The following is a 15441-nucleotide window of genomic DNA, read 5'->3' on the forward strand; positions in this document are numbered from 1 at the left end:
GTGGAAGCTACTGAAGACCAGAACTGCCTAACAGAATGTCTGTGTGCACACGGGTGTGACAGCGACGTTGTTTCGACATCGGTGGGTGAAGCCCTGTTCTGGACACTTATTCTGATAATGCACATGCATATCGGAACTGTGTGCCGATAGCACACGTTTTTAGTTTATGTAGTTTAAATCAAAATTATTTACTGTTGTAAAGCACATTAAGGCTTTTCTCTGCAGAATGCGCAAAAAAGATTTGGGTTATTATTATTATTATTATTATTATTATTATTATTATTATTATTATTGTTATTATTATTATTATTATTATTATTGTTATTATTATCACTATTACATTATTATTGATAGTGTACTACTAAATCTTCAACTTTTAGTCTAGCACTTAGATGCAAGTACTGAACAAGAACTAAATATAATCACTAAACAAGAATTAAATAAAAAACTAAACAAGAACTAAAGAAAAGTGCTAGAATAACAACTAATAAAATAGGATGCAGTGTTATTCAAACCACTGAATATTACATAGGACTATTTCCCCCAAATACGGTGTAGGAAACTTGTTAAGTTCATCCTGGTGTAAAGATATCCCAAAGGTTGGTGGCTGGTAAAGGAAATTATCGGAGGAAGACATTGGGAGCAATACACACGCTGAGCATTTCCTGGCACGTTGATAAAAGCCTTATGTGTTTTGTTCCTCCTCCAACGTCGATGAGCTTTGTCCTCTGACTAAAGACACTGATTGTTGTATGAACAAAGCCAATACGGTCAGTGGAGACACGCGTAGTTGATAAATACAGCCTGCTGCAGTCCTCGCTGTGTAATGTATTGGATTAGGCTCGGAGTAATGTTTATAAGGTACGTGCTTTTGTCTGCTGATCTGAACGGAGGGTGCTATGTTGACTGATTGACCCCTGTGAATATAGACAGCAAAGTTGGCTAAGGTCAAGAATATTAATGTTACATGTTAAAGAAAATAGCCATTTACAATATTGATCTGACAAACTTAGATGAGATTAGGTGCACTTAATCGAGTAAATTGAATTGATATTACCAATCTACACCAAATTCAGTTAATGCATTTGACCTTAAACTATGTTAATCACCTTGTTTACTTTGTTTCTGTGTCTGATTAAACTTGTTGTTTAACTTCTACAAAACTGTTTGAAATAATGGACCAATAGAACTAATGGACCAATAATCATACATTCTATTTTTGAACTGTGGTCAAGAGAACCAATGACAACATTTGAAAAATCTTTAAGTGATGATGATAATGGGAACATCCATTATGTATTTCATTTTGAGAGTTAAATTTGACTTGTTACTTAAAACTATCGTACTTACATAATTACTACTTTAAATACTTTGTGATTAAAGGAAAACAATATAATATTCTCTTTTTATATTTTGATTACTGCATATTCAAGGACAATATTGTATATCATAGGTTCTGTTTTGCTTATGAAAATAAAGACACCTTATATATTATTTATATTTCTTATCTTGCATAACAAACAGGCTATAAATAGGTATTTTTAGATCAATTGCTATTTAAGTTAAATGTGGTTTTGCGATTAAGCTGCCATCTTCCAACCACAAGATCATGGATTCAATCAAGTGAAATACCAGAGTTTCCTCACAACAAGAATATTTTAATATTCTGCTAATCATCAAATATACACTTCATGATCAGTGGCCGCTCTGGGTGTATTTTCTGGGGGGGGGGCTGAGCTGTCCGACAGGGGGGACCAGAGCTCTTAGGCCAAAGCTGGGGGAACGGTTTTATAGGGTGTTCCAACTCCCAAATGATATTATTTAAAGGAGAGGTCTGGATATGGCCAGAAATGCCATTCTCAGACTGTGACAGGCATGCGTTGGGCTTGGCGTAGGCATATAGTCTTATATTTTTTTAGTCCGACTGCCCGACGAGCTCTGTCCGATGGGGGGAGGGCTTGACCTGTCCGGTGGGCCTTAAGCCCCTGCTTCCCCCCGCTGGCGCTGCCACTGTTTATGATGTATACAGTATATTCAAATATTCAGCAAATCACAGGATAAATACACACCTCAGGATGCTCACAGTATAAATTAACAGTCAGCCAATCACAGAATAGCCACCTCAGGATGTATACAGTATCTAAGCATTCAGCCAATCACAGGATAGACATTTTGGGACTTTCACAGTATATATAAACACTCAGTCAATCAGAGGTTAGATGCTTTGGGACTTTTACAGTATATTTATAACATTCAACCAATCACAGATAGACACTTTTTGGGACTTTAACAGTATATTATAACATTCAGCCAATTACAGGATAGTCACCTCAGGATTTACATTACATTATAATGATCAGCTGACCATGTAGGCCTATAAAGACAGATTTTGGATGTTTTTGCAAGTTTCCTACCAATTAAAGATCTGTTCTGGGACCAGTATTTCCATGGTTTTTAGCAGATAAAAGAAACTTGTTACTTTGGGTCAGAAAAGTGGTCTTTAACTGGAGGAGTCATTAATTAGAGGGAGACCTGTAATATTGTACCCCACAAAAAATCATGGTCAAGTAATTAAAAATCACCTAAAATCACCTTATTTTGCAGTGTAGCTCTCACTCATCTAATCATCATCCCCCACTTCGTCCCATCATCCCTAAATTTAAAGACTCTTAGATACCCACTGCATGTCCAGCAAGCCAAGAACGTGATGCAATTATTAGTCTTTCTTGAACCTATTACCAGCCAATTATAACAGAACCGTTTTTTATCTTGATTCTCAGTAGAAACACACATTCACATTTTTGTTCTTAGTTTTAGTTTAGTTGTTTGGGTTATTTACAATTAACATTTAAGTTCATTAGCTTAATACAGATTACAGTTAGTTACTGTAATAAATAATAAATAAAAAATAATGGTTAAAGTAATCATTAAGTATTAATTACTTTAGGAGTCATAATGTCTTTTGATAGAATTCAGAGAGGCAAAAAAAAAAATTCAATATTGCTCAAAGAAGAAAAGGAAAGCAAAGGGAAGGAGATTGAATAGAGGAATAAATGGGTATGAGTGCAATGCTTGGATTGATGAGGGATGGAGAAACGGGAGACTGGTCATAGAGGGAGAGAGAAATAAGGAAATAAAGGGATAAAGGAACCTTCAATATAATTTAAAAAAAAAAAAAAAAAAATATTTTATTTAAGCAACTGAAAAATTGTTGAGACATCCCTTATTTTTTTTTTTAACAACATCTTCGGTATTGCATGAGTAACGAACCATTAAGTGTGAGACAACTGTTCTTTGGTGAAGAAAGACCTGAGGCAAATTGCTACTGCTTTTACCATGATATTCCTTTTTTAGTTTTAATTCTGGTTCCAACCAATTGAGCAGATATGCTTATTGGTAATAGCACAAGCGGATGTGATGTGAACTTTAGATATGCATCATTGGTTACTCGTTAAAAATACATCAACTTGACAAGTAGGTCTAAAAAGCAATATCGCATGAAGCAAAACGTCTGATGAGGGAAATGGTGTGTGTAGTAACCTTGAAAACATGTAAAAATAACAATAACAAAAATAATAATAATAATAACAATAATAATAATAATAATAAATAATAATAATAATAATAATAATAAACAATAATAATAATAATAATAATAATAATAAAAATAATCATTTACTGTAATTTAATAATTTGTTAATTTTACTTAATTTGATTACATTGCCCTTGTTATTTATTTACCTTTCTGAAGAATTTTATATTGTATTTTTCGTTGTGTGAAATAAAATAAAATGAATGAAATGAATAATAATATGACTATACAATACAGGTCTTTGTGGTCTAATTTTATGACACTTGCCTTGACGGCAAGAGGGTGCAGGTTGGAATCCCACCAGAGACAATTTGTTTTTTATACAACTGAAAAAGGACCTTTTTGTTGAATGGATAACGGTATGCTTTATACGATTATGATATTCTATTCAAATACTGTTATTATTATTTAATCATTTTGTTTATATATTTATATACTGTATAATAAAAATAATAGGCCCAGTAAAAATCAATGTTAGTTGTCTTATCTCTGTTTGAATTTTTGAATGTTTGTTTTAAGTTGTCATTATTTTTATAAAATTTTCATTCAACACAGCAATGCTCTTAGTTTCTCAAATGAACCGGTAAATTGTTATATCCACTACTTTGGCTTGTGTAAATTAGATTCAGTAGCCAGCATTAAGACTTGATCTGGAAAAGCTTACGACCAAAAAAAAAAACATAACTTCCTACTTCCTATTTTTTACAAACTGTTCAGATGATAAACTATTATTTTTTGACTTGGCCTTATTCAGCTTTCCTTCTTCGACAGGCTTTAAAAGGAAACCATTAAAATATAGTTGAACATGTCCTGTTGCTAGATGAGAAATCATCAAACTGTAAAATGTGGAAAGAATTCACGAAAGAAGACAAATTAATGTCAAGCTTCTACGATTCAGCAAATGCAAGCTTATCTGTGAGAAACCCATTATGTAGGCCATCTAGGCAGAGTGTACGAGACACCACACTTACGGTAATTCAAGCTAAAATCCAAGTTTTAAACAGTAAAGCATTCTGCCTCACTAACACCAGAACAATAAATGATATCCATTTAAAATTTTTATTTTGTTTATTTTTTATTTTTACATTTCTTTGCTTATTTATGTATATAATGTAGGGTCTATTGTTAAAATATATTTTAAAAAATATAAAAAAATATAACCTTAAACATTCAAATGAGACAGATTCGTTTGACTGAGTTACAGATATTTTATTTTGAGAATTCTTAAATTGATTACTAGCCAACTTATGGGTCCTTGCAAAACAGACATTCCACGCCTTCTGATTTGATTGGGAGTACTCAAGAATTTTCCTCCATAAACTAAGTAGTTGGTCTCAAAAAATCCTTAAGTTAGTGAGTTGTCTGACTAACTTGCGAAACATAATGCCAGTTGACTCTGAACGTGAAATCAACCATGTATTATTTATTGGCCTTGGTCAATACTTTCAAATACATTTGGGGTGGGTGTGCTCTTTACTAGCCAACCCTGTCTCCCAAGTACCGAGTTCCAGGAACTGGAACATCAGGTAAGGAAACAAAATATAGAAATGGTAGGTCTATTATTTTTGCTTTTGTTGGACATTTTTCGAAATATATATTATTTTTTTTCAATTGTTATTATTATTATTATTATTATTAAAATTATTCATTTCATGAACCCATTGGTTGTTGGAATTTTGAAAGTAACAATTACCATGGAGACATTACTGACCTTTCATAACATCATTAGACAGAAACAGAAATTTGTGGTTTGGAATTAGAAGAGAGTACTCATCTATCCACAACTGACATGTGTCCAAATTGATTATCCTCTTTACCAACAAATCTTCGCTGCGAATTGTTTGCTGCAACAAAATCTACTTACACGTCTCTCCTGGTTTTTCATATAATTGTCTTCTTTCTATTTTTGTTTATATATACCACTTGTACTTACATGGGTTATTTGAAAACTAGTTGTAAATTCGGTATCCTATGATGATAATAATGAAAATAAGCCTTAAGGTTAATAATAGTTTCAATAATTATAATCAAAATTACTAAAATAATACAAATAATAATAAAAAGGGTCTATAAAAAAAAAGCAATAATAATAATAATAATAATGTGAGAACTGCATATATAACAAGTAGATTCTTCGTATAGGTTGCCTAAGTGGCGAATGATTTTATCTGACTGTATTTTGTGTTTTATTTTCTCTCAGGTTGACAAATGAAATAAAATGATTCTGAAAATGAAATTTGCATAATAATAATAATAATAATAATAATCTTATAAATTCACATTAAGCCCTATTCTGTCAGCGAATATATATACTATAAAATGTGATATTTTCCCTGTACCTTTTACAATATCTATATTATTTTTTATATCTATATCATACTATTATTATTATCATTATTAAAACTATATAACATTGTTTTGATGCTATATTATATTGCTATAAAACTCAGCTAATATGCAGCATTGATTCGACATCTCTCAGACTTACAGCTAAGTGTATGTCTCTTAGTTAATGGATAATACATCCAACACCTCTGTTCATAAACACATGTTGTCACGGCTGCCACTAATCTGTTACACAATTTGTCTTATTTTCAGTACATAGTTGCTTATGATTTATATAAAGATTATAATATACAGTATTGTAGGCCAGCTGTCCAGACACTAACAGTTCATTTAATCTGACTACAAAAATTTTGTGGTCAGACAATCTTCTGCACATAGTAACTGCTACTATCTATCATCATAATCAATATTTATTAACAAATATTGGTGTTAAACATTATTTACAATATATTATGGATGTCTAAGGCCGTCTACAGCATGTCATTTAATACCCTTCACAGATTCATAGGATTATGCTGAATAACTATGAACCTGCAATTAATTAATACTGTTTGGCATTTGATTATATCCAAAAGTTCAAGTTCAAAATAGGTTATACAGTAGTACAATACATTACATAAAAATATGTAGGTCTAATGAGTATGATACTTGCCTTGACAGCGAAAGGTTGCGGGTTCGAATCCCACCAGTCACTTTTTTTTATACAACTGATTATAGGAACTTTTCATTAAAGGGCTATGCTTGATATGATTATAACATCTCGTACATATTCGAGCACTGTTATTATTATTTATTTATTTTAAAAAATTTTTTTTTATAACAATCGTCCAACAGGAACTCTTCGCTCCCATTTACAGGCGAAAATCCATTATCCATTTGTTTATATTGTTTACATGTGCTACGCAGCAAACCTTATTTGAATTTATAATTATTGTGGAAGATATAATACATAAATATTATATATACATCCCATAAAGATGTCATATGTAGAAAAATTTATGTCACACATTATAGGCTCAACTATGTAAAATATTATTCACACTGATATTATAATAATCAATTGATTTTTATAATGCATATTTATTTATAAATGAACAACATGAATGCTGCAAAATTTAGACATTAAACAAATTATGAAATTATAGCAGAAATAAAATATACATACTAGCAGCATAATTCACATATAAAAATGAATAGTAATATATCAGGTATACAAAATCTAAAGTTGCTCGTGCATATCACACTCAGACAGAAAGCAATAATAACCACATCAAGTGATGAAATGTTGAGTGCTTCGAGAAATAACATTCCTGAATAAACGAAAAGCTAAAAATAGTACTTTTAGCAGAGTTTGCTTCTTGAATTATTTATGAATGACTTATAAAACGAAAACAGTGGTGATAATCCGATGCAAGATTTTACTAGGTGTACATATTTGTAATAGAACCATTGGTAGTCATAGAATGCAGAGCGCGCTTTTTTTTTCTTCATTTTTTAAGGGAGGAAGTGAGAGGGAAGAGGTAGAGAGGAAGGGTGAGAAAAGTAGGAAACTGTCAGTGAAAAGAGAAGAGACAATTGAGGGGAAAACGAAGATCTTGCGAGAGACAGGAAGACGCAATGGAGAGGGAGAAAGGCAAACTGCATTTGAAAGGAAGAAAGATGAACATGAGAGGGGGGAGAAGTGAGTTGGGAAAGATGAATGTGAGCAAGAATGGAGGCAACTAAGAAAAAAAGAGAAAGAGAGCCACATGAGTGGGGAAAGGAGAGGACACACAGGTAGGAAGATGAAAGGAAAGAAGCAGATTAAAGGATAAATTGAGTTAAGGCATTGTAAATGAGGCAGATGATAGGGAAAATGAGGATGTAACTGCAGATGAAAATAAGACAGAGGAAGATGAGAGGGGAAATCAAGGAATATTTATTGTCAACAATTCAACATGATACAGTTGAAATTTGGAAATGGAACTGAAAGTATTATTCAGGGCCCGAACATCAATATTTCAGACTCCACTTATATCAATATTTCAAAGAACAGGTAATGACAATGTTTCCACTGCAATGCATTATCATCTTCCTAATACTATACCTGCATTATAGAATTAGCGATTTCAAATTTACAATAAAGATACGGTATATAAAGCAAATTTATATATAGGATGAAACACATAATATTTCGGATAAAATTCAATATTAACTGTAAGTATTGAATAGGGCCTATACATAATATATTAAATGCATTATAAATGATATATATGTATATGATTCTCCGTGGAATAATCTTCAATATTATATGTTACGCTTTAGTGCTCATAAAACAAGGCATGATAGTCAGAAATATAATATATAGATCTAGTATTTCATCTTTTCACTGCCAATAGCCTTTCAACATTCTGTAATGTTGGTGTCTATTCAATTACATTTCATATCACATTTCATGAAAGCTCTTGAAAACTTGGCAACCATTATTGAAATTGACTTAATAACATCCTTAATACTTGAGTGAGTGTTACTGATACCAAAATAGGCAATAAAAAATGGGATGAATCTATTTCACCCAAAACTTTTAAATATCCTTACGACAGAAACCTCTAAGAAACCCTTCGGAGTACTTTTTTCTTAATAGAAAAATTACGAATGTCTTCCTACTGCGTCCAAACTATCAGATCATAAACCAAGCCTTTCATATTTCATATTTGATACGGTGTATGTATATGAATACTGATTGCTTTCAACCATATATTGCATGTACACATCATAAATAATTGGACAACTGCCAGGTTCAGATTGGTGCCATATGATATGAACTGCATGATGGGAATTCTAGGAGTTGTTTGGAATAATATTCAGTGATGATGGGCCTATCAACATGACACATACAAACTTTATTGCCTGTATCAATATTAATATCACAATAAGCATAAAAACGCTTTGCAAATCATTCATCCATGCAGTTGATTATAAACTTTGACCTCTCTGATATAACATAGGCTTATTTATAATGTTTATTCATGATAATTTATTGATGTTATCTGATTATTTATACAACAAATATGATAAGTATAATTATTTGCAAACATTCACCTAAGTTAACACTGCTTCTATAGCTATTTAGAAAAGTTACAATGATTTATTCTTTCAATTATTTTGATACCTTAAGTTTTTACATTACAATAAATATTTGGAATTTTAAAGATTTTTACCTTTTAATGTTTTTGCTTTGTAAGTATTAATTTGTATATAGTTGATTTATGTTAGCATTTGTTTTTGCTTTCTCAGCTAACAACATCAATAAGAATATGCTATTTATACTGTACATGTCAAATGTTAAACATACATATAATAATCACATTAAACTTTATTAGTGTAAGTAAAAATATTTATTTGTCATATCATCCACCCATTCTTTGCTACCACTTTATTAAAAAAAAAATTATTTATTTAAATATTTGGTGTATTTTTTATTAATTTTCTTGTTATGTTTTTGTTTTTCCAGCCAATGCTATGAAGAAATAAACTTCAGAAGCCTACCGAGAGGATGATAGTGGAAACTATATTTTTGTGGACTTATATGTAGCACAACAATTCTTCTTAGAATAGTAGCCTATATTAAGCTCTTATCGTCACTATCAAATTTAATGTGACATATAGCTGTGATTTGTCCATATATGGGTATGAAATGGCATCATCATGTCTATATATGGATATGATATGACATCATCATGCGTATTTATTGATAATTCACACACATTTGTCACATAAAACATAGTGTGGGTAGTTTTAAGTGTTAACTTTTTCATAGTCCACTACAATGCTTTGGCCTGCGTAGATCAATAATTTGCTGACATAATATGTAGCTCACAGGAAAAAGGACTTTTTCAACAAACTTTTTTTTTACTTGACCTTACACATTATATTTTTTTGTTTTGTTTGTAGTTTTTCACTCCCAAGCGAAAAACAAGTGTTCCACTATTGCACGTCAGTGGGCAGGGCTGCCAAAAGCAGAGCAGTGGTGATGCCAGGGGGGGGGGGGCATTTGTCATCAGACCAAAAGTAAAAATAAACAATAATTTGCCTATCCAAATAACGCTATTTTGGTTGCAAATCCCTAATATTATGGTCTGAAAGCACATTTAGGACCAAAGTAAGACATAAAAACTCTCTATATGAAACCCAACAGGGATTTTTTTTTTATTCCAAGCCACTGACCGAGGCTTCGTCGTCGCCTTGGTTTGGACCCCTAAATTGGACACGTTGGACCCCTTGTCTGCAAATTTCTGGTGCCTCAGCTGGCCCAGGAAATGAGAATGTTATAATTGATGTTGACAATAAAGACCAACATAATTTTACCATGGAGGATCCATGATTTTACTGAGGCATAATTTGGAAAAAATTTCAATGAGAATTTATTGGCACAAATGGTCTTTTACTTCATACCTTGCATCCTTATTTGTGAATGCAACCTAAATATAGCTTTTGTGGCTCTGTTTTCACTGGTTGTGTGAAAACTAGCTTGCGTACGTATTGAGCAGAAAGCATTGCATATTCTGACACATTAAGTTTTTTAATGACCTGAAATTGTGATTTTGCAGGGGTGGATCCAGAGATGTCCGAAAGAGGGGTCCAGAAGGGGGGCCAAAAGTGGGGCCGATCAAGATAATAATACTCTAGGCAGTCCGGGGAACTTTCTGTGTTGTAGACGCCCGTAAATAATCTCTGAGGCCTTTTGGGTGATCAATTTTTCTTTTTTAATTTTCCTTTTTCTTTTTTATTTTTTTGACTTTCCAAAAGGGGGAGGCCCCAGGCTGGGTGGGCCCCCCTTGGATCCGCGCCTGTTTTGCATGGTTATTTTTCATAAACTTGCATATTTTACATTAAATGGTATTTTTTTTTTAGATCAGAATTTCAATTAGATATTTCATTACTTCATCTCTAAATTAATTATGACAATTCATAAAAAATAATACTTGATCAGTGAAAGTGATAGCTTTATGCATTTTATGTCATAAATATACTCTAAAGCCATAAATGATTTTATTTCATACTCAGGCTTACTACTTGAAATATATGGCACAAAATGGAAATATCTACCTTAATCATAATGAATAATACGATACATGGTTCATTTGATGTTGCTAATAAGATTGGAAGGAAATATTCACCTTTGAATATGGCATGCAAACTTAGCCGGATGCATAAATTCGCAACACAGTGTGTAAAATAAATGTACTGTAGATTGAGGCAATGCAGTGGTTTTCATTATTTTTAGCTTGAAAATTCAACATCAGTTTTGCCCTATAGGACTAAAAAAAAAAAAAAAAATCAGCAAAATTACGCATCCAGAACCCGATTCAGTGGCAGATCCAGGAATTTGCAATAGAGGGGCCCAGGGAGGGGACCTTCACACATATAGGGTCTATGAACCCCAACCACACCATGGTTAGGGCTGAGGTATGAAAAATTACTCACTCAAAGACTTAAATTTGAATATATAATTTTATTTATTTATTCATTTAAAAAAAAATAATTTTGAGAATTTTTTTTCTTTTTTTGGGGGGGGGGGGCGACTGGACCTCTTTGAATCCGCCACTGCATTTAATAAACAGGTGCACAACTACCTTAATTACAAATATATAAACAAATTTAACTGAACTACTTATAATCAGTTGCGGTTCTAGTGGAAGGGGCAGGGTAAGTAACCACTGGCTAATACTGATTAAACATTTATCTTCTAAAAAATTATTTGCCTATGTTCTAATAATCAGAACTGCTGAATATGACCAAAATTTTACCAGTTTCCTCTCCCCTTCCCTGATTAGATTTATATCCTTAAGCTACTGCTAGTAATAATCCAGTTAATAACACAATAATTATAATAGGATTAGGCCTTAACAAAATGGCAAAGATGTGATAATTTGAATACTAATGGTCCCTAGACTGAAATCTGCTTTTTAGTAAGTGTCAGAGCATTACCACAACACTGCTTTCAACCTGCTTTTAATAAGTATAGCTTTTTATGTGTCTGTGGATATTAATTAAAAGAGGTAGTCAAGTAGAAGTAAACTATGTACTGGCAGGTACAGCACTGCCTAGTTTTTAAAATTTTAAATGGTGTCATTAATAACTAGGTTCCCTAATTGCACTAATGGCATTAATACCTGTACTTTGAACTTGGGCAGACAGAATCATACAAAATAAATGCATATTTTTGGTTTTAAATTTATTCATATTTGCTTGTTGTATCCTGTGGCTAGTAAGTATAGACTTAGAGTCTGAGTCAGTAATAGGCCATCTATATGCATCTAACCCTATCTATGAAAGAGCAATAAAACTAAATTGAAATATGATATTTCATTTTACCTTTACTTTCCCAAATTCAATTTCTTTAGTAATACTATTTAACATTCATGATTGTCCTGTCTGTGTTGGTATATCTAGCTAGAATGTCATGGAAAGAAGCAGATGGAGAGGGGTGCAAAAAATGTGTCAGGGTCGCTGGGGTAATGAGGTGGTTTTTTACTGCTTTAATGTCATACTATCTGCTTAGTAAGTTTACAGAGGGGGAGGGATGCAAAAAACCTTTTTCTGCAGCATGCTACAAATCATCTCAGATAATTCTATATATAGTCATTTAAAAGATCAAAACATTAATAAACTTTCAATAATATACTTAAGCCTCCCCACCCCTCACCCCATTGGACAGGTCAAGCCACCTTCCACTGGCCAAAGCTCGTCAGGCAGTTGGACTAAAAAAATAAAAAAAAAATAGGCCCACACCAAGCCAACATGTCAGTCACAGTCAACATGTCAGTCCAGCCATCTGGAGGTCTCTATTTAAAACAAAAATATCATTATGGAGGGGGGGGGGGAATGGACACCCCATCCCAGATTCTCCCCCAGCTCGGACATACAGCCCTCGGATGGTGCTGGGCGCCAAAATTATCCTTATCTCAATCAGTTCCCCGTCGGATAGCTTAGCCCCCACCCCCCAAAAAAAAGTACATGCTACAGTCGTCACTGATCGAGACATAAGACAGGCACTCACTGCATTGTACGACGAAACGAACTCCGCTCCCTGTGAGCGATACACGACACGACGCCGTCTGTCCTTGGCAGTCTGAAAAGATCGTCATTAAAAATGGATTCGTTGTGCATGCGTCGTGTCATTGTGTTTTCCATAGAATCGCGTCGGCATAATCCTTTATAATCACTGAAATAGGGTGGTACAGTAAAGCTCTTATTTCTGTGTATACCAGATTTGGTTTTATTGGCATTGCATAATTTATGTGATAATCTTATCAATCTTTATACAAAAGTCAAGAGTATTCCGGAGGAAACCATCCAAGTTGATCTGAGATGGTTTGTTGCAAAAGAGGATTTCCTCCATCATTTTAATCAAAAACCTCAGTCAAGACCACACTTTTGTTTTATAAGAACCAGTACAAGTTTGCCCAGGCTCAGTGTTCTTATTTTGTTGCAAATTCAGGCTCAAACTGTTCGTATTTCGTTCTTATTTTACGCACTTTTCAAAGATACTGGTAGAACATTTTTATTATTTTACCATCTATTAATAGACAGTATAACATAGGAGTATATAATGTTGAAACACAGTAACTTTTTTTAAACATTAATACGTTATTGTATGTGACTAACCTGATATGTTGGCTTTTCAGTTTTTTAATAAAAACCTCATTTGACATTTTACCCCAGCCTAAATTCTTATTTTGTTCTTTTACTTTAAAGTAATTCAGCCTTGGTGTTCTTATAAAATGTGTGTTATTAAAAAAAAAGTGTATTATCTTTCGACTAACAACTTAAAATGCATTTGTGTTTTTGAATCCTTGTAGATAGATAAACATTGCTACCTATGTGGGTCTGAAGCAAATCAGCTTTCTACATCCAATATTTATGTACTTTTCAAGAATTTGTTTGCCACACAAAATGAGTCAACTACAAATTATTTTGTAGCTAAGGCAACAATACTGCAACTAATAGCTTTGGAATTTTTGTGAGGAATTTGGTTAGTTTGAACTTTGGTGTATAGTATTAGGTTTCAAATTTCACAGCCAGATGCTTGGAGATCTGAAAAAACATTCCCATTTAAAAAAAAAACCTCTGGTACATACCTCATTATAAATTAATTAGGAAATAATATTGTAAGGTTGCCAATAATAGGAGAAACAAAATGTAGTATACAATATTGGCAATACTCTCAGAACCTGGATCAAGGTGATTGTCCTCCATTGCAATAGGAGAGGAGAGCGGGGATGGGGAGGTGGAGATGGGTGGTTGTCTTCTGGCAATTGAAGTCACCATCAATCATCTTATTCATAAAGAACTAATGGAAGATAAGTCTATCAGAATGTTTAATTTCTTAATCTTATATTTAGGAACTCAACCACAAAATACCTGAGGCCTTTATATACAATACATATAACCACCATGATGTAGGCGTACTTAAACATTAGTTATTTCACAATAATTGGTGTGGGAAGAGGAGATAACTGCAAGACATAAGCAAACACCAAGTTAAAGCCTGGGTTCCTTAATCGCTACACTATCCTACACTGTTTTCAGTGCAATCGTTGTACTGTGTAGTGTAGCAGTCCCTGATGCAATCGGCAAGGCTCCCCAATTTGACCAACCAATCAGCATCACTGAAAGCTGTTGGCGATAGCATGTAGCGATTGTATGAAAACCAAGCTTAACAAGAAACAAGTAACAAGCATAAATATGTATAACAATAGAATGGTCACAAATCAAAAATAAGATCAAACACTGTAGGCTTATAGTATACAGTTAGTACATAAACATTTTTTAAAAACTATAATGCATGACTATGAAGTAATAAATGTGAAATCGAAGCTGATGTAAAGTTTGTTCAAACCATCCCATAATCGATGTCGCAACCTCTCACGTACATTTCCTTTACACATGCTTCCGTTCGACAAAATGCAAATGAATTCAACATCTCACAGGCAATAAGTAAAACAATTTCAGATTCTAGTATTCCCACTTTAATTAGTATTCATATTGTGTTCGGAATACATAAAGAATGAATGGAAATGAAGTTGCGTATTATTACGAAAAGTAGAATAACGTGCTAAAATTCACTGCCGATTAAATAATGACATACAATAATTTATTATCAATTTTGCAATAAACATTAACTATTCTATTATGAAAAAGCCATGTCCTTGACTTGGATATCTCCAGGTTCAATATGCATAATTCATGCTTTTTTATTATTAGGGACATTAATCAAGTGTTGCCTACAAAGGCAACTTATTTTGTTTAGGTGGATATTCAAAAAATACAATATTACCAGTGTAGAAATTTTACCATACTACAATTCACATTTGCATATCTGACGCATTTGAAGTAGAAAGTAATTTTTAACAAAAAAAAACATATTTGTCCATGAAAATCTTTTCATGAGATTGAATGTTTTATGGCAACACTTTTATGAATATACACTAATACTTGGGATATAAATTAATTGGAAA

At 32.8% G+C, this 15441-nt stretch overlaps 1 long non-coding RNA gene across 1 annotated transcript; it reads left to right on the top strand.

Moving 5' to 3' along the window:
• The first annotated feature begins 371 nt into the window (after positions 1–371).
• Positions 372–13639, top strand: LOC117100747. The gene is made up of 3 exons (XR_004444169.1): positions 372–861; positions 4364–4564; positions 9432–13639. It is a non-coding gene; the product is annotated as an uncharacterized LOC117100747 (long non-coding RNA).
• Positions 13640–15441: the final 1802 nt, after the last annotated feature.

Source organism: Anneissia japonica, unplaced genomic scaffold (genome assembly GCF_011630105.1).
Source record: "Anneissia japonica isolate Jap-2015-1 unplaced genomic scaffold, ASM1163010v1 scaffold670_len1213532_cov191, whole genome shotgun sequence".
In the NCBI taxonomy this organism is placed as follows: Eukaryota; Metazoa; Echinodermata; class Crinoidea; order Comatulida; family Comatulidae; genus Anneissia; species Anneissia japonica.